Source organism: Hyla sarda, chromosome 2, assembly GCF_029499605.1.
Source record: "Hyla sarda isolate aHylSar1 chromosome 2, aHylSar1.hap1, whole genome shotgun sequence".
Lineage (NCBI taxonomy): Eukaryota > Metazoa > Chordata > Amphibia > Anura > Hylidae > Hyla > Hyla sarda.
This window is the reverse complement of record NC_079190.1, coordinates 419708562-419727506: the sequence shown is the minus strand read 5'-3', so window position 1 is coordinate 419727506 and position 18945 is coordinate 419708562. Positions and strand designations below refer to the sequence as shown.

The 18945-nt window shown below is 41.8% G+C and overlaps 1 protein-coding gene across 5 annotated transcripts in view; it reads left to right on the top strand.

Moving 5' to 3' along the window:
* The window catches only part of MID1 (midline 1), a 465347-nt gene that overhangs the window by 325529 nt on the left and 120873 nt on the right, over positions 1 to 18945 (top strand). The window contains exon 1 of one of the 5 annotated variants that reach the window (XM_056558889.1): positions 8265 to 8671. The exons of the other annotated variants lie outside the window; for them this stretch is intronic. The gene's annotated coding sequence lies outside the window, so the exon portion shown is untranslated. Of the gene's footprint in view, positions 1 to 8264; positions 8672 to 18945 lie in introns of those variants that run through there. 5 annotated transcript variants of the gene reach the window in all.

Sequence of the window (18945 nt, the reverse complement as noted above, 5' to 3'; positions counted from 1 at the left end):
CTAAAGGAAATTAGATGGGAACATACATTTCCCATTGATTTTCATGGGACTTTAAAAAAAAAAAAAACCCTGACCCTCACAAATGGGGGTAGTTAAGGGTTAAATTAACTATCCTATATTTTAAGTGGACATATAAGTAACATGTGACCAAGTATTATCGAAATATCTCCAGCCTTTTGGAAGTTATGCAGCAACATATATTTCCCATTGACTTTCATGGGACTTTAAACATAAGCCCCGCCCCTGGCAAATGGGGGTGAGTAAGGGTTAAATCACCTATCCTATGTTTGTTGCTGACATATAAGTAACGTGTGTCAAGTTTCATGGTAATATCTTTAGCCGTTGGAAAGTTTTTGTGGAACATACACACATACATACATACATATACACACACACACACGTTGAGCTTTATATATATATATATATATATATATATATATATATATATATATATATATATATATATATATATATATATATATATATATATGATCTTATTCTGTATTCCAAAATGTAAAGTTTTTTTTTTTTTTTTTTTGGCTAAAGTCATCCGGTTACATGGAGAGTAGGGTGGCGTCTGTAGGCTTATTTTTCCCACTTCATCCTTGTCATTTCTTTTCTCCTAGTGACTGAACACAGCCTACAGCAAGAGACCAGGCAATGTTGACTGGCTGCTTCATGACGGCCTCGTTCTACATTCACTTTGGCTACATTTACAGAACATGAAGATGTAGTAAAGGTCTTTAGAGATTAGCCTGGGGCTTGTTCTAGGAGACGAGTTATTTGGCATAAGTTCTGAGATCTCTGAATAATATTACCTACCTGCAGAAGTGTTTCCTCCTGTATTAAGGGAATATGTCGATTAGTTTGGCAGATGGGAAGCTTTGGAAATGACTAATTCGAGTTGTGTTATGCATTGTGTATTCTGGAGTAGGACATCTTTGTGTAGTGTTATTATAAATGGAAGACAACTGACTTCTGGCAAATGTATCAGGTCTCAGATTGACCCCATTGTGGACAGTTTGGATACATGTATACTCTTCTGGTTTTAATAGATTATTTTTTAAGGGATCAAAATAGGATTCATAGTAGGGATCGACCAATATCGATTTATTTTTTATTTTTTAGGGACGATACCGATAACTTATACCGATATTCCAAATATCAAAATAAAAAGGCTGCGTACCTTTTAGGCAGGTGTGGCATTCAGGAGTTTTATAGAGCATGGTGACAACCCTTGCAGGAGTTGTTTTGTCACCTAGCTTTTTCCAAAAACAGATATCATCTAGATATATAGTGGTCCCTCAAGTTACAATATTAATTGGTTCTGGGACGACCATTGTATGTTGAGGCCATAACTCTATGGAAACCTGGTAATTGGTTCTAAAGATCCAAAATGTCATCCAAAAATAGGAAAAAGTGAGGAATAAAGAAAAATAAGTAGATAACTAATACAGATAAAGCAAATCCTTATATATAAAAGTAAGAAAGATCTGCTGGGAACTGTAAATCACTGTCTATGTCAGTGTTTTCCAAGCAGGGAGCCTCCAGCTGTTGCAAAACTACAACTCCCAGCATGCCCGGACAGCAAAAGGCTGTCCGGGCATGCTGGGAGTTGTAGTTTTGCAACAGCTGGGGCACCCTGCTTGGGAAACACTGGTCTATGTAGAGTACAGGAGCTTCTTCAGGGTCCTGTACAGTACACGCAATGTCCTAAAAAAGTAACATGGAGTTGCCCTTAGCTGGTGTCCAAAGGAGCAGGTAACCCTGGTACAGGTAAAGTGTACAGAACATGTCATATCTCCCTGTACTGTAGGGGGCGCTACAAGACACCAGTCAGTGCATACGCTTCAGTAAAACAGGTGTTTTACCAGTAAATTGCCCATTCTGGTTGGTCAGTTCTTTCGGCCATTGACAAGTTTCACAGATCTGGACTGTCCGTAACATTGTATGTTGAGTCTGGTTTTAAGTTAGAATGGTCCAGAAATGACCATTGTACGTTGAGGCCATTGTAAGTTGAGGGATCACTGTATAATATTCTATAAGCTTCAGCTGAACACAACTGATACGTCGGACAGAACAGCACTACTCAGGAGTTAAGTCGTTGTTCTGATATGAATTCTCTACTTTCGAGTCAGTCATGAAAAATACATTTATTCTTCCCTTGCTAAAGATTAACTAAATACATTACAAGTCCCATCAAAGATTACAGGCTCATTGCTCAAGCAAGACAGAAACTATCTATGTCAACTGCAACCAGGCAAAATGTCAGCTTAGTAGAGTGTGAATCATTTGGTCAAGTGGGGTTAGAGAAACAGCCGCAGCGCCTCTAAAATTTAGATATTCAGGGAGCACTTAGCACTTAGCCACGCTAAAGACCTTTTTTGCTTTTCGCTTGGTTTTCGTTTGGGAAGCCTGGATTTCACGTCCATCCACTTAAAAAGGGGTGTGCCGAATTTTTTGCTCAGGTTTCTGTAAGCCTAGCATTCCTCACTATTTACAGAAAACATATCCCAGAAGGGAGGTTATCCAGCTTCCCAGAGTTAACCTTCGTTTGGAAACATAAGCAAGCATGGATATAAACACGATTATGCCTGTGGGAAAATGGTTTTCGGGTAAAATACAGTGTGATTTGTTTCAGATGCTTGAATTAGATTCCAGTAAATATAGAATATGGGAGCAAACATCAGCTTTTCTTTGCCAGGGTCGAAGCACAATATGCAAACAGATACAAACAACCGATTTAAATGGTCATTTTTCACTAATGCGGTCAGTTTTATGCTATCAGATAACAGCTCAACTTCAGGAGTTTAGAAACAATGGAGGAGAGTTATCAAAAAAGTTGCTGAGTTGCCCATAGCAACCAATCAGATCGCTTCTTTCATTTTTCAGAGGCCTTTTCAAACATCAAGGGAGCGATCTGATTGGTTGCTATGGGCAACTCAGCAACTTTTCCTCTGGACAGGTTTTAATAAATCTCCCCCCCCAATGAGCATTCACTGCCAGGCGAGGTTTTCTTCTGCCTATAGTGATTTTTTCTTTTTTTTTTTTAGGATATCCCATATTAAAAAATAGTTTGGTGCAATTTTTGGTAGATCCTAATAGAGAGGAAAATTCTGTAACCTCTCAAGGGGAAACTGGCCCTGACTTGGATCTGAGAGAGCTGACTTATGCCCAAAAGACTACTTTAGAAGTTACCGTATTTTTCGCCCTATAAGACGCTCCGGCATATAAGACGCACCCAATTTTAAAGGGTGAAAATCTAGAAAAAAAAGATTCTGAACCTTCAACCTGCGGACCTCCAGATGTTGCAAAACTACAACTCCCAGCATGCCCGGACAGCCGTTGGCTGTCCGGGCATGCCAGGAGTTGTAGTTTTGCAACATCTGGAGGTCCGCAGGTTGAAGACCACTGGTATAGGAGGTAATACTCATGTGTCCCCGCCGTTCCAGACCCGTCACCGCTGCCCTGGATGTCGTCCTTCATCGCTGTCACCGTGTCCCCGGGGTGTCCCCGTCGCTCCGGAACGTCTCTTCTGCCGGGCATCCTCGCTCTCCGTCGCCGCCATCACGTCGCTACGCACGCCGCTCCTATTGGATGACTGGACGGCGTGTACGACGACGTGATGACGACGAAGGAGGGCCCTGGCCATGCAGGGGATCCCGGCATGGAGCAGACACCGAGGAGGCAGGTAAGGTCCTTCCCGGTGTCCAGTAAGCTGTTCGGGACGCCGCGATTTCACCACGGCGGTCCCGAACAGCCCGACTGAGAAGCTGGGTTAGTGTCACTTTCGCTTCAGACGCGGCGGTCAGCTTTGATCGCCGCGTCTGAAAGGTTAATACAGGGCATCACCGCGATCGGTGATGTCCTGTATTAGCTGCAGGTCCCGGCCGTTGATTTCCGCAGGGACCGCCGCGATAGGACAGGGTTTAATGTGTATTTGCCGTATAAGATGCACCAACTTTCCTCCCCAGTTTCGGGGAAGAAAAAGTGCGTCTTATACGGCGAAAAATACGGTACATGTGAGTCACAGATGATGGATGTTCACATTTAACCTCAAGTTATGGGAGGACAGAGGATCATGGCAGAGGCAGAGATTTAAGAAATTTGCTGAAGCTCATATACATTGATAGTATTCCTATTCTTCTCCTTAAAGGGGTACTCCGGTGGAAAACTTTTTTTTTTTATCAACTGGTGCCAGAAGGTTAAACACATTTGTAAATTTCTTCTATTAAATTTTTTTTTATCCTTCCAGTACTTTATAGCAGCTGTATGCTACAGAGGAAATTCTTTTCTTTTTGAATTTCTTTTTTTTGTCTTGTCCACAGTGCTCTCTGCTGACACCTGATGCCCGTATCAGGAACCGTCCAGAACAGGAGAAAATCCCCATAGCAAACCTATGCTGCTCTGGACAGTTCCTGATTTCTTGGGGTCCCTGTAGGGAACCCTTTGTGATCTCATTTTAGTCAACTGGCCCTTTTTGACAAGTAGAAATTGTCAATGCGGGGAAGCTCAAGTCCCATTGGTTATTTCTCATAGCCAGATGACGTTACTGACCTTTCTTGTGTATCAGTCCTTCTTTCTAGGAATGGTTGTGAGCTCATGACGGCTTTTAACATTCACTGTAGTGTTGTTAGTTAAATGTATGTATTATTGTCTGGTGCTTTAGGAATCAGTTTGTCATTGCCGAGTAGCTTCACCCAAAATACTGTCTGTTTCTATGAGATTTCTGTGTATATTATTTCTTCCTCGCTGTGAAGTGTTCACTATTGGCTGAGCCAGAGGCTTTTTCTCCCACAGTGAGATTACCCATCCGTGTGTTGTGACCTACCTTCCCTGCATGAGCGATTCTGTGACCTACCAACCATTCCAGTGCTGGGAAATCTACGAAGCTTGGAAGAAAAATAAAAATAAAAATTTTTTTGCTATTCTCTCATGGTATGGTACTATATTTATAACGACTGGCAGTGCCACGACTTTCCCCAGACATATTGCTCCTTTCATGAAAAGGGCATTGTGCTTTAACATCTGAATCAGGCTTAACTGTTTCATATTCATTGACTGCATAGAATGTGTCCCTGCCTCTATTGTACAGGGTTCTATGGGCCTGGTATCCTTTTTCAGCGAGTCAAACTTGTTAAAATGATGCACAAAGAGGACTTAGATTAGTAATACTGTATACAATGAATGGTCTCTTAAAGGGGTACTCCGGTGAAAACCTTTTTTCTTTTAAATCAGCTGGTGGCAGAAAGTTAAACATATTTGTAAATTACTTCTATTAAAAAAAATTGTAATCCTTCCAGTACTTATTAGCTGCTGAATGCTACAGAGGAAATTACTTTCTTTTTGGAACACTGATGACATCATGAGCACAGTGCTCTCTGCTGACATCTCTGTCCATTTTAGTAACCATGCATAGCAGATGTATGCTAAGGGCAGCATGGTGGCTCAGTGGTTAGCACTGCTGCCTTGCAGTGCTGGGGACTTGGGTTCAAATCCCACTAAGGACAACAATAAATAAAGCATTATTATTATTATTATTATTATAACGTCAGCAGAGAGAACTGTGCTCGTGATGTCATCAGAGAGCATTCCAAAAAGAAAAGAATTTCCTCTGTAGTATTCAGCAGCTAATAAGTACAGGAAGGATTAAGATTTTTTAATAGAAGTAATTTACAAATATGTTTAACTTTCTGCCACCAGTTGATTTAAAAGAAAAAAGGTTTTCACCGGAGTACCCCTTTAAGGAAGCAGTATCATTCTTAGTATTTCCAGCAATAAAAAAATAAAGAATTGCATTGTTGATTTCTTCCAAAAACAGCACTTTACCTGTCATCAGTTTGTTTGTGGTAATGCAGCTCAGTTCCATTAAAGTGAATGAAGTGAATTTGTAATACCACATACAGCCTGAGGACAAGAGTGGTGCTGTTTATGTAAAGAAAGCAGACTTGTTTTTTTAATCCAGGATAACCCCCTTAGCCCTCGTTCACATGGCAGAATTTCTGAGCGAAATGCGGAAAAATTTCACTCAGACATTCCGTTGCAGTAGACTCCCGTTGCTTTCAATGGAATTCTGCTGCACCTTGCACACAATTTCCGTGGCAGAAACATCTGCCGTGGAAATTACGGTTCCGTATTCTGCAGAAAGAATTGACATGACGATTCTTCCTGCAGAACACAGTTGGAACACAGTTGGAAATGCAAAGGGGTACTCCGGTGGAAAACTTTTTTTTTTTTTTTTTTCTAAATAAACTGGTGCCAGAAATGTAAACAGATTTGTAAATTACTTCCATTAAAAAATCTTAATTCTTCTAGTACTTATTAGCTGCTGAATACTACAGAGGAAATTATTTTATTTTTGGAACATAGAGCTCTCTGCTGACATCTCTGTCCATTTTAGGAAGCATCAAATGTTTGCTATGGCGATTTTCTTCTACTCTGGACAGTTCTTAAAATGGACAGAGATGTCAGCAGAGAGCACTGTGCTTGTGATGTCAGCAGAGAGCTCTGTGTTCCAAAAAGAAAAGAATTTCCTCTGTAGTATTCAGCAGCTAATAAGTACTGGAAGGATTAAGATTTTTTTAATAGAAGTAATTTACAAATCTGTTTAACTTTCTGTCACCAGTTGATTTAAAAAAAAAAAAATAAATAAATCCACCGGAGTAGCCCTTTAAGGAGATGGCACGTTTCCAAGTGGTCCTAGCATCAGTCTGTTCTGTTCTTTTTGAATTTCTTTTTTGTCTTGACCACAGTGCTCTCTGCTGACAACTCTGTCCGTGTTAGGAACTCTCCAGAGTAGCATAGGTTTGCTATGAGGATTTTCTCCTGCTCTGGACAGTTACAAATATGGGCATCAGATGTCAGCAGAGAGCACTGTGGACAAGACAAAAACGAAATTCAAAAAGAAAAGAATTTCCTCTGTAGCATACAGCTGCTAAAGTGTACTGGAAGGGTAAATATTTTTTAATAGAAGTAATTTACAAATCTGTTTAACTTTCTGGCCCCATTGATTTAAAAAATAAAAAAAAAATTCCACCGGAGTTCCACTTTAATGTCCTTAAGATCTTAGTATGAGAGAATTCCATTGCCTTAACACATTTGGTCTAAAAAAAAATGTAAGAAAAAAGTTTAACAGATCAATAAAGAAACTTATCAAGCAGATTTGTGGAACCTTCTCCTTAAAGGGGTACTCCGCCCCTAGACATCTTATCCCCTATACAAAGGATAGGGGATAAGATGTCTGATCGTGGGGGGCCCATCGCTGGGAACCCCCCACAATCTCTGTTGCAGCACCCCAGACATCCGGTGCACGAAGCAAACTTCTCTCCCTGCCGGATGACTGGCGATGTGGGGCGGAGGCTTGTGATGTCACGGCCACACGCCCTCAATGCAGGTCTATGGGAGGGGGCCTGACGTCCGTCACGCCCCCTAACATAGACTTGCATTGAGAGGTCATGACCATGACGTCACGAGCCTCCGTGGGTCACGACCCCCGTGATCAGATGTCTTATCCCCTATCCTGTTGGATAGGGGATAAGATGTCTAGGGGTGGAGTACCCCTTTAACGTTAGTGAACCTTTATCCTGAACTTTAGTGACTATTTTAGGCTAGTGAGAGGCTGTCTATAGCGCTGAATTGTTAGGAAGCCCCGACAATGATCACATCCTTAAGAAGCATATCATATTATATTACCTAGCTTTCTGTTGCCATACACATCTGTTGTCATAACTTTACTAAAAGGACGGCTTGCGCCATAGCAAAATGGAAATAAAAATAGGTCGGCCACACCAACACTCCAAATGGGCATTTAGCACCACCACAGAAAACCACTCCTTCATGCTCACCCTGTGCCCACCTCATGCTTATTCCCCTAGATACATTATAAGATTAGGATTGAAAGTTTACGACCCACATATAGGATGAGTTCTTCTTAGATTTATGAGGCTTTGTACCGTCTGTGTTAGTCTTGCCCACAATGGGGCTACTTTTATGGTGTATAGACCTCAAGTGCGCTTTAAGTGTATGTATACGTTATATTGTAATCCACTTTAAAGGAGGGTGATTAATTGTAGAGATTCTTGTCGCCGTCTTTGTTACTTTAGCATGTGTACTTCTTTCTTACGCCAGGATTTGCTTTATTAGTCAAGTATGTGGCCGCTGGTAGGTCCTGCATTGCTTAATATGTAAAGTATTCTGCCAGTGGCAGGTCAGCTTCCTGCCGCATTCATGGGAACTGGTGAGTTTCATTCAGCTGTGGATTAATTACAGAGAAAGCTGAGCTTATCCTACTTTCCACATCTCCATTACCAGATCTTGCCCCCGAACAGGTTAGAGATGCTGTAGTGAAAGGAGCTTATCCTGAGCTGCCTTTCATTTAGCTTCCACAGGAATCTGAGAAAAAGTCCCTCTCTATCTGCAACCGGACTGGGACTGCTAGGAGAAGTTTTGGCGGAGGTGATTGGGTGGAGCTGGCTTTCCTGGCATTGTAACACAGATTTTCCTGTTGTGATCTAATGTCAGCAGTCTCACATTAGCTCCCCCAGCTCAGCACAAGGATACGCTGTGTGTTCAGTAGCAGTGCCCCTCAGGACCTCTGACCTGTCAGCCTTGGGTTGCCCGGTGCCCTTCTTGCACAATGCTCTACTTAACAGAAGCATGGCGAGATCCATCGGTGAGTATTCCATCTGATATGTCAACATCAAGGGCTTCTCAGATAACAGACGTTGTGTCCTTTAAAGCATGGCCGATCTAATACTCTACATAGTCTCTCATTTGAAGGTTAGCTCCTTCTCAGGTTGTTTTTTTATTTTATTACGGGAGCGCCTGGCACAGGGAGGGAGGAACAGGTGGCAGGTCTGGGCAAAAGTTGGCATTGAAATTAGATAGTTAGTAGTATCGAGTGAATTTAAAAAAAACTTTTGTTCAATATAGATTATTAGGTTCCTTTTTTATAGTTTTTGTTTTCTTTTTATTTTTTTTATTAGTAATATGTGTTCTCTTTAAATTTCTTTGTGTTTCGACTGTTTTATAACCTACACTAGTGCTGTTACCTTGTATCTGCTGAATATCCTTCTATTTCCCATACTTTATAGCAGTGGTCTTCAACCTGCGGACCTTCAGATGTTGCTGGGAGTTGTAGTTTTGCAACATCTGGAGGTCCGCAGGTTGAAGACCACTGCTTTATGGTTTAATTTGAATGGGAATAAATAGGTAGCTTTTAGGTTTTTCCACCTATACAAGTCTTTAGATATGTTAACAACATGTCTCTAGTGTCACAATATATCCTCAGCCCCCAGAGCAGACTTTAAGGGGTACTCCGGTGGAAAACTATTTTATTTTTATTTATTTTTTTAATCAACTGGTGCAGAAAGTTAAAGGGGTATTCCAGGAAAAAACATTTTTCTTTATGTCAACTGGCTCCAGAAAGTTAAACAAATTTGTAACATACTTCTATTAAAAAATCTTAATCCTTTCAAGAATTATCAGCTGCTGAAGTTGAGTTGTTTTCTGTCTGGCAACAGTGCTCTCTGCTGACATCTCTGCTTGTCTCGGGAACTGCACAGAGTAGAAGAGGTTTGCTATGGGGATTTGCTTCTAAACTGTGCGGTTCCCGAGACACGTGTCATCAGAGAGCACTTAGACAGAAAAGAACAACTCAACTTCAGAAGCTCATAAGTACTGAAAGGATGAAGATTTTTTAATAGAAGTAATTTACAGATATATAAAGTTTTTTTCTGGATAACCCCTTAAAAACAGATTTGTAAATGATTTCTACTTTTTAGCAACTATGTGCTACAGAGGGAATTCTTTTCTTTTTGAATTTCTTTTTTGTCTTGTCCACATTTCTCTCTGCGGACACCTCTGTCCGTGTCAGGAACTGTCCAGAGCAGCATAGGTTTGCTATGGGGATATTCATCTGCTCTGGACAGTTCCTGATACGGGCATTAGGTGTTAGCAGAGAGCACTGTGGACAACACAAAAAAGAAATTCAAAAAGAAAAGACATTTCTCTGTAGTATACAGCTGCTAAAAAGTACTGGAAGGGTAAAGATTTTTTAATAGAAATAATTTACAAATCTGTTTAACTTTCTGGCACCAGTTGAATAAAAAAAAAAAATGTTTTCCACCGGCGTACCCCTTTAAGTTATTATACCACCTATAATAACAGACGCGTGAATGAAAATGGGAATATCTGTTTCATTTTACGCCGCCAGAGAAGTGGATAACTCCGCTATATATACATTGTCACTGTGGGGTCTAGAACAAAGCAAGTTGCAGTTCACAGGCCAAATAAACTTCAGCAGTCTCAGCTGAGGAAATTGGTTTTGTTTGAATAAAGCCTATTGATATTGCAAGGATTTATTTTTGTTGAAAAAAAGGTGTGACGAAGATTTTGGCCAAAATGGCACCAGTCTTTTCTCCGGGACAGCTGTGTTTACCTCAGCCGAGATAATGGCAGGCCATATTAAAATGGTGCAGCCACAGGAAAGCTGTCGAGGCTCTGCTTACGCTAACATCAGGATGGAATCCAACTACAAATGGTTTACACAAGTATCAATATTTTCTTGTGATTTATTTTCCTTGCCGGTTGTTTATTTTTAGTGACTGGTTACAACAATTACCATAGTAGACATTGGATTATGAAAAGGCTCTAACACAGAAACTCCCTCATATGTGTTACCTTGCCATAAACATTAAAGGGGTACTCCGGCGCTTAGACATCTTATCCCCTATCCAAAGGATAGGGGATAAGATGACTGATCGCTGGGGACCCCCGTGATCTTGCACGCCGCACCCCGTTTATAATCAGTCCCCGGAGCATGTTCGCTCCGGGTCTGATTACTGTCGATCACGGGGCCAGAGCGTTGTGACTTCAAGGCTCCGCCGTGTGATGTCACGCTCCGCCCCTCAATGCAAGCCTATAGGAGGGGGTGTGACAGCTGTCACGCCCCCTCCCATAGGTTTGCATTGAGGGCGGCGGATAGGGGATAAGATGTCTAAGCGCCGGAGTACCCCTTTAAAGACCATCTGCCAACTCTCCTGACATGCCTGAAATAACTATTTTGAATCACTTTATTTGTAGTTTTATTTGTAGTATTCTGCATTGACCCATAACTGTATTTTTTTTCCACTTTCAAATGTTTAACTTCTAAATTGACAATTGTATGTTTTCTGGCCACTCACTTATACTCTCATACACATGAATGCATGGCCTGGCTGAATGTGTTCATGTATAACGAATGTCCACAAGAACAAAAGGATTGGCCATATTGAATTCCAGCATGTCCAACCCTTTTGTTGGGAAGAGTCAGAAGAGGCCATCATGCACATTAGTCAACTAATCCCTCAGAAATTGGTGGATTTGGTCAACTTTAATGTGTATGACCAGCTTTATTATTTCTATGTCAATAGTGTGTCCCAGTGATTGAATGGATTAAATTAGCTCTTACAGTTCCCTTACAGAGGTCATTCCTGCCACAAGTGGTGCTTGTGATTTATTGCTAATTTCCAGGCGGCACCTGACCCTGCAGCTTAAACCAATGGCCGATCCAGACAGGACAAAACTGCAAGCACTACCTGTGGCTGGAACAGCCCGTGTAAGAGCACCCTAAGGGTACGTTCACACGTGCAGATTTTGGCAGCGTATTTAGCTGCAGATCCGCTGGTAAAGGCCCCGCTCTATGCTGGCTTTACATGTGCCTGCTGGTAGTGGCATTACGCCGCTACCAGCAGACACCCTGCAGCGATGTGCGCGGCGTACTCACACATTGTGGCCACTCTCCCTGCTGTAAGCTTGGCAGAGAGCTCCCGCGATGTGCGAGTATACTGTGACTCGCACGTCGCAGGGTGTCTGCTGATAGCGGCGTATTGCCGCCACCAGCAGGCACATGTAAAGCCAGCATAGAGCGGGGCCTTCACCAGCGGATCTGCAGTGTAAAATACGCTGTAAATCCGCGCGTGTGAACGTACCCTAAGGCTGGGATTCCATTTGGCAGCCAGAAGTGGATCCATGAGAAAGGAGAAGTTTTAAATATACTTCTGGTTTTGGCTCAAAAACTGCAATGGCAATTTCCCAAAAAAAACTGCAAAGTGGAAATTCTGAAGTGTCCAGGCAAAGCCCACGTAAAATGTTCATATGACAAATCACACAAAAAATATCCCCGACTAAACTGGCAGATCACTGTCATTTTGTATATTGTGTAGGCTTGGTTGGTGTATACCAGGTTCACATTGAATGATTAGGATTCCAAGGTGAAAATGTGCGGCAAAAATAACTTCCTCTCAGGCAAAGGAGATTTTTACCAAAGAATCTTGTATTTTTCCCATTTTTCGTATCAGATAAAACAATTACTGAACATATTATTTGGAGAATTATGGGAGTTGTTTTATTACAACTAGCGAACCACAGTCCTCTGCTATACTGTGTGTCTAGATCCCTAGATGTTATACATTTCAAAGAAAAGTATAAGAGAAAACTATGCAGTTTGACTTCTCCTTTATCTTTGTTTTCCCATCTTACTGACCCTAAAAGTATTGGTACTATTCTCTCCCTTCCTCCTTCCGGTTATAATACCTGCTGTGAAAGATTTTGCTCATGATGAATACAATTATGAGATCATGGTCTTTTGTGCCTAGTTTTTCTGTTTTATCATAAAACAATTATTGCATACTTATATTATATTAATCTCACTGCTGGAGGAGCAATGTTATTCAGATTAGAACAGGGGGGATTTTTTTTCTGCCAATGAGAATTGATATTACTCTTGTATAGCAATATATGCTATTCTTGCTGAACATAACTGATCCAGAGAGGTATGCCGTTTTTTGCCTGTTTTCCGACCTTCTCGATGAGTTGTTGATATACTCTTGTAGTCATTTTGACAGGTCGGTCAGATACTCTCATGGAGATTCCCTGTTTGCGTTATAATAGCTGTCATCTTAGCATTGTGGTTTTCTACTACCCAGGGGAAAAAGCTGCCTCTACATATGTAGGCAAAATGGCTGATTTAGGCTACTGGAAAACATTGTTCACATTGGCCGACAGCAGTCTTATCTACTAGAAATGGAATCCATAAGGTTTGATTTATGAATTGTTTTCTTTTAGCATAATCATGTTTTTTTTTGTTTTTTAAGTCTGATCAGCCAGTTTTAGTCAGCATGTTGTTGCTGAGATCCTGAAGACAATTGGCCACATTCTGGCAGATCATAATCTTATGTACATGGGCCACTTAAAGCGAACCATAAAGCTATCCACTTCTGGCACCCGCATTTGTTTCGATTTAGAGCCCTACGGCTCCCCACATCCTGGTTGCCGCCACTAATGTTTGTCAAGACATTTGTACACCATTTGTATACCTCTCGTTAATGTTAATGGGCGTTATGCAAACTGTCATAATGCTGTGAGCTATACTAATTCCCCAGTTATGGAAACAGCTCAGATAGCAGTGCCACACAGGGGGCCCCCAATCTTGAGAAAGCTGAACATCTATCAGACATTTATGGCAAATCTTGTGAATATTAGTGGATGGAAATACCCCTTTAAGTCTTTCAGTGTTACCTTTTTTCTAGATTAAAAAAAATAAAAAATTGTGATCTGTGTTGCCAGGAGTCATTGGCCAAAATCCTGCATTTGAAGGGAAGAGGGAGATCACTGCTTTGGGTTATTCCTTACATGACCACATCAGATAATCCAATACTGTTCTTGTGCCATCCTAGACATATACTGATTAAAGTATCTGACAATAAGGAGGGACAATAAGTAGGAAGGACATAGGCCGGATGCTGTAGAGTCTACCAGAGAAGATTTATGTAAGCTTACATATAGGTAGTCCACCTCTGATACATGTAGTCAAATCTCCTATAGAATGCATATTGTAGGATGCAGGGGTGTGGAAATAAAAAAAAAAAAAAAAAACTACTTGTCCAAGGGACTAAAGCGGAACACAATCTACTCGTCCCTCAAGAAAATCCACTTGTCCTGGTAGATAAAATTATTTCAACCAAAATAGTACGATCCACCCCACTAGACCACCAGGGATGGTTATAAGATCCCTTTAGACACTGCTGTCAATTTAGACAGCTGTGATCTATTGGTTTAATAGCGGCCACGTCGATCGCAGCATGCCAGGCTATTAGTGGCAGGAGGGAGAGCTGTAGCTAGCTGTAGCAAGCCCCCCCATCTGACCCCTATAACTCCAATTTTTCCTTATACAGGGATGAGGGTAATCTGGTGTGACATGATCTGTAGTTGTTATCAGAACTTTTATTAGGAAAGGGGCTTATTCACATATATACGCACTTCATAAAATATTTTAATCACTATTTTTCAATCTTCATAGGGACTTGTATATGGAGTCTTTTTTTTGGAAAACACTGAACGCCGCTGTGTTACTGGGGGGGGGGGGGGGGGGTGGGTTCTGCTTTTCTAGTTTATGTGGTGCATTTTATTTACTCTAATTATGTGTCAGAAAATGCTGGAAGTTGCATTTAGTTTCTAGATAACTACAACTCCCAGCATGCCCTGATACAGCCTATGGTTGTGTGGGTGTTGCAGCATGTTGCACTGTATAGTAGTACAGTTAAGGTTATTGTGTAACATGCTGGGAGTTGTAGTTTTGGTTTGTGTCAGCTGTAGAGCCATAGGATGTGTCAAGGAATACTGGGAATTGCAGTTAGTAACTACAACACCCAGCATGCCCTGATGCAGCCTATGGCTCTGCAGCTGACCCGAACCAAAACTACAACTCCCAGCATGTTACACTTTATAGTTATACAGTTTAGGTTACGGTGCAACATGCTGGGAGTTGTAGTTTTGGTTCGGGCGTGTTTGCGTGCATCCGTGGGGCTCTTGGTCGTGGGTGAGTATGAAGGGGGTGGGATTCTGGTGGTGCAATTCAATGCGAGTGGCCAGAAGCCACTAAAAAATAAAAAAAATTTAGATAGCACAACTGGCAGCAGCACTTGTCAGTCCGCCCCTGTTCAAAACATACATACATACATACACATATACATACACCGGCCACTGCCCCCTATATTATACATTACTTACATACATACTTCATACATAGACACATCATACATACACCCGCCGCTGCTTCCCCCCACATCATACATTACATACACACATCACACATACACTCACACCATAAATATGCACACATCATACATACACCCGCCGCTGCCCCCTATATTATACATTACATACACACATCACACGCCATACATACATTATATATACACATACTCACACCATAAATACACCTGCCGCTGCCCCCTATATTATACATTACTTACATACATACGCATATACATACATGCATACACATATCATACATACACCGGCCACTGCCCCCTATATTATACATTACATACATACACGTATACATACATGCATACACATATCATACATACACATACATACGTATGTGTATATGATAGGTGTATGCATGTATGTGTATGTATGATATGTGTATGCACATACATACGTGCATACACATATCATACATACACATACATGCATACACCTATCATATATACATGTATACATACACCGGCCACTGCCCCCTATATTTTACATTACATACATACATCATACATAGACACATCATACATACACCTGCCCCCCCATCATACATTACATACACACATCAGACATACACATGACACATACATATGCACACATTATACATACACCCGCCGCTGATACACCCCCTAATCATACACACATACACCATACAGACATCATATATACACATACACTCACACCATAAATATACACCATACATATGCACACATCATACATACACCTGCCGCTGCCCCCCATCATACATTACATACACACATCACACATGACACAGACACCATACAGACATATATATACACATGACACATACACCATACATATGCACACATTATACATACACCCGCCGCTGATACACCCCACATCATACACACATCACACATACATGGACACCATACACATATACACTTCATATATACACATGACACATACACCATACATATACACACATCATACATACACCCGCCACTGATACACCCCCCATAATCATACATTACATGCATATACAACCACCCTTCCCGCCGCCTTCATGCTCGGCCTCTTCACCTGAGCCGGTGTGAGGTGAAATCCCCAGCCCCTGCAGTGCAGTCTCCTCACACACGTCCTCTCCCCGCTCTGTATTTTCCCCCGTGAATACTTGAAACTTCCCCGTGATAAATGAGGTCCTGTGTAGACAGAGCAGGGGAAGGGAGAGGCTGTGTGTGGGGGAGGGAGGAGCTGTGGACGTCCTCATTCTCCCCCTGTCTTCTTGTATTATACAGAGCTGCGCTCTTCATCCTCCGGGAGGGGGGGAGGAGGGGGCGTGGCTTAATCATCTCCTGCAGATGTGCGATCTCGGGTTCTGCCCTCGCTCCTGAGAACCCCTCACACCGGCTGGGGGGCTCTGAGCTGCGGCCCCCGGCTACTGAAATCAGCTGGGGGCCGCCACTGCCCCCTCCATACACTGAGCGCCGGTGTGAGGTGCAGACTTGCATCGGCTCCTGCACCTCACACCGGCATTAAAGAAAAATAAGGGAGAAGTCTGTCTGTCCCTGCTTTCCCGATACAGGGCTAAATCAATGAACAATTCACCTGCCCGGCGACCAAAACTACTTGTCCCGGGCGTTGGGCGATAGGATTTCCACATCCCTGAGGATGACATGAAAATTGAAGAGATGTGGTTACTCTTCATGTACATTGAAGACTCTTAAATGGCCAATAATTTTATTCCATCCTTAAGAAGGATTACTAAGGAACAGGTATAGTCACAGATTTACCTTGAAGCACCTGGGCCTAGTCAAGATTGTACCTCTACAGGGTGGGCCAGTTATATGGATACACCTTAATAAAATGGGAATGGTTGGTGATATTAACTTCCTGTTTGTGGCATATTGGTATATGTGAAGGGGGAAACTTTTCAAGATGGGTGGTGACCATGGTGGCCATTTTGAAGTCGACCATTTTTAATCCAACTTTGTTTTTTCCAATAGGAAGAGGGTCATGTGCAATATCAAACTTACTGGCAATGTCACAAGAAAAACAATGATTTGCTTGGTTTTAACATAACTTTATTCTTTCATGAGTTATTTACAAGTTTCTGACCACTTATAAAATGTGTTCAATGTTGTGTTGAATTGTCAATGCAACCCTCTTCTCCCACTCTTCACACACTGATAGCAACACCACAGGAGAAATGCTAGCACAGGCTTCCAGTATCCATAGTTTCAGGTGCTGCACATCTCGTATAGACAATTGCCTTCAGATGACCCCAAAGATAAAAGTCTAAGGGGGTCAGATCGGGAGACCTTGGGGGCCATTCAACTGGCCAACGACGACCAATCCACTTTCCAGGAAACTGTTCATCTAGGAATGCTCGGACCTGACACCCATAATGTAGTGGTGCACCATCTTGCTTTGGGTGTCAGGTTCGAGCATTCCTAGATGAACAGTTTCCTGGAAAGTGGATTGGTCATCGTGGGCCAGTTGAATGTCCCCCAAGGTCTCCTGATCTGACCACCTTAGACATTTATCTTTGGGGTCATCTGAAGGCAATTGTCTATGCTGTGAAGATACGAGATGTGCAGCACCTGAAACTACGGATACTGGAAGCCTGTGCTAGCATTTCTCCTGCGGTGTTGCTATCAGTGTGTGAAGAGTGGGAGAAGAGGGTTGCATTGACAATCCAACGCAATGGGCAGCACATTGAGCACATTTTATAAGTGGTCAGAAACTTGTAAATAACTCATGAAAGAATAAAGTTACATTAAAACCAAGCACATCGTTGTTTTCCTTGTGAAATTCCCAATAAGTTTGATGTGTCACATGACCCTCTTCCTATTGAAAAAACTAAAGTTGGATTCATAATTGCCAGATTCAAAATGGCCGCCATGGTCACCTCCCATCTTGAAACGTTTCCCCCCCTCACATATACTAATGTGCCACAAACAGGAAGTTAATATCACCAACCATTCCCATTTTATTAAGGAGTATCCATATAAATGGCCCACCCTGTATATTGTATACAGAGATAGACATTAAAGTGTTAAGGTATAAGTTTCTCCACACTTTCTTCCAGTTGTTGATTTTGGCTATTGTTCTCAGAGCTTGTTGAAAGATGCATGCTATCAAGGAATGCATAATATAAAAAGGAATGTCCCATATTTTTTTAAAGATGCCTTCCTCTGATGAGCAGATGTGTTCCTATGTATATATTACTTCCACCTGTGGATTAATATCAACTATGTTTGTATTACAGTAAAAAAAATATTCTTTTATATGGCATATGAGAGAAACTGTTGCATCGCCATACAGCATCACTTTTCCTGGTTCCAGGGGAAAGCACAGAGGAGTCTTATCAGATAGGAGAGATCAGAGAGGAGTCTTATCAGACAGGAGAGAGCACAGAGGAGTATTATCAGACAGGAGAGAGCACAGAGGAGTCCTATCAGACAGGAGAGATCAGAGAGGAGTCTTATCAGACAGGAGAGAGCACAGAGGAGTCCTATCAGACAGGAGAGAGCACAGAGGAGTCTTATCAGACAGGAGAGAGCACAGAGGAGCACTATCAGACAGGAGAGAGCACAGAGGAGTCCTATCAGACAGGAGAGAGCACAGAGGAGTACTATCAGACAGGAGAGAGTACAGAGGAGTGCTAGCCCACCCTCACTCACTTGACTTTTTTCATGCCTGTTCTTCAGCTATGACAAAGCCATGATTTTATAAGCCATGATTTCTATAAAAAGGAAATAACATTTTCTTATTATGTATATTAGAAAGGTTAATGTTTTGCCAAGATGTACAACATATGAACAGTATTTTAATCTGACAGTGTCCATTTAAAGGGTCTACTCTGCAGATGGCATGTCTTAGAGTTCAGGAAATTGATCT